Source organism: Gossypium hirsutum, chromosome A08, assembly GCF_007990345.1.
Source record: "Gossypium hirsutum isolate 1008001.06 chromosome A08, Gossypium_hirsutum_v2.1, whole genome shotgun sequence".
NCBI classification, from domain to species: domain Eukaryota; kingdom Viridiplantae; phylum Streptophyta; class Magnoliopsida; order Malvales; family Malvaceae; genus Gossypium; species Gossypium hirsutum.
The window spans coordinates 109,849,072-109,851,346 of record NC_053431.1 but is presented as its reverse complement, the minus strand read 5'-3'; the positions used below and the strand labels follow the sequence as shown (position 1 = coordinate 109,851,346).

At 37.6% G+C, this 2,275-nt stretch overlaps 1 non-coding gene across 1 annotated transcript; it reads right to left on the bottom strand.

The window, feature by feature from the left end:
- Positions 1-773: 773 nt before the first annotated feature.
- On the bottom strand, positions 774-880 carry LOC121205436 (small nucleolar RNA R71). The gene has a single exon (XR_005900514.1). It is a non-coding gene; the product is annotated as a small nucleolar RNA R71 (small nucleolar RNA).
- Between the last annotated feature and the right edge of the window lie 1,395 nt (positions 881-2,275).

The following is a 2,275-nucleotide window of genomic DNA, read 5'->3' as shown; positions in this document are numbered from 1 at the left end:
TTAGTCTAGGTTTGATCTTTATTATAAATATTTATTACTTGTTATGAATCACGCGATCAAGTTTTTGGTGCCGTTGCTGGGGAACTGAAATATTAGGAACACTAAATTTTTATTACTTTAGCCATTTATTTTTCTTGCAAATTTATTTTATTTTATTATTTATTAATTTACTTTTTCTCTCTCTTGGTAGGTTTTTATAGTTTATGACTAGAAGAAACCCGTCGGGACCATTACTTTTTGATGAAGAAATCGATTGTACAATTCGCAAAAATCAAAGAGAAATAAGGCGCAGCTTACACACGGAGAACGAGCGAGAAGACGATACTCGACCCCCAACCGACGAGATGACTAAAAACCAAGGCAATCAGCAACCTCCCGCAATTGCGGCTAATCAAAATCCTGTTCCACGTACTATGTATGATTATGCTAAACCTTCTTTAACAGGAACTGAATCTAGCATAGTTAGACCTGCTGTAGCTGCAAATACTTTTGAATTAAAACCTAACACTATTCAAATGATACAGCAGTTTGTTCAGTTTGATGGTTTGCAGGATGAAGATCCCAACGCTCATTTAGCGAACTTTCTGGAATTTTGTGATACATTTAAAATCAATGGCGTTTCTGATGATGCCATACATCTTCGGTTATTTCCCTTTTCATTGAGAAACAAAGCTAAACAGTGGTTGAACTCGTTACCACGAGGGTCTATCACTACTTGGGAACAAATGACTGAGAAATTTTTACTAAAATATTTTCTGCCCGCTAAAACGGCTAAATTACGTAATGATATCTCTTCTTTTGTGCAGATGGATTTAGAAACATTTTACAATGCATGAGAGAGATACAAGAACTTACTAAGAAGGTGCTCTCACCATGGGTTACCGCTTTGGCTTCAAGTACAAACATTCTACAATGGTGTGAATCCCTCGACTCGACAAATGGTTGACGCAGTTGTTGGTGGAACCATCAACAATAAAACACAGGAAGATGCCTATGAATTTATAGAGGAGATGTCACTGAATAACTATCAGTGGCAAGTTATGAGGACAAAGCCAACGAAAATAGTTGGCGTTTATAACATCGATCCAGTCACCATGCTCTCTAATCAGGTAGAACTTCTCAATAAAAAGATTGACGGTTTACTTGGTTCTATACAGGTACATCCAGTAATGAGGTGTGACTCAAGTGGCGGAGGTTGGAAGAACCACCCAAATTTCTCCTGGGGTGGTTAATGGAATCAAAAGCCACAAAATCCTCAGAGTTTTCAACAGCCACCTTATCAACAAGAGAAGAAACCAAACCTTGAAGAGATGCTTTCTAAATTCATCTCGGTGTCAGAAACCCGTTTCCAAAATACCGAGACAGCACTTAAGAATCAACAAGCACCGATCCAAGGACTCGAAATTCAGATAGGCCAACTATCCAAACTAGTCTCCGAACGACCAGAAGGTAGCTTACCAAGTAATACTGAACCTAATCCGAGGGAACACCTCAATGCAATTAGTACTCAAAATAAGGAAAGATTCATTGCACCGGAGCCAGAATTATAGCAAGACAACGCGATGAACAAAGGTCGAGAAGAGGTAAACGATGATGATCCTAAACAAGTAAGTACGAATTATGAACCTCGCGTGCCATATCCTAAAGCAATGATGAAAGACAGAATAGAAGAACAATTCGGTAAGTTTGTCAAACTCTTAAAGAAATTACATATTAACTTACCCTTTATTGAAGCTCTGTCCCAGATGCCCAACTCAGCAAAATTCTTAAAGGGACTTCTAAGTAATAAAAGAAAATTAGACACTACATCGCATGTGGAACTCAATGCAGTCTGCTTAGCTATTCTAAAGAATAAGCTACCTAACAAATTGAAAGATCCAAGGAGTTTTACAATTCCTTGCTTAATTGGTAGTTTATCTGTGAATAGTATTTTAGTTGATCTAGGGGCAAGTATAAATGTTATGCCGTATAAAATGTTTAAACGACTAGGTCTTGGTAAACCCAAACAGACTAGGATGAGCATACAATTGACTGACAAAACAGTTAGATTTCCTAAAGGTATTATTGAAGATGTTCTCGTTAAAATTGATAAATTTATTTACCTAGTAGACTTTGTCGTCTTAGATATAGATGAAGATAACGAGGTACCTTTAATTTTAGGATGACCCTTTTTAGCAACTGCCAGAACCATTATTAATGTAGGCATAGGAGAGCTAGCACTTCGCACAGGAGACGACGCAGTAACACTCCAAGCACGCGATTCAGTCAAAAATTC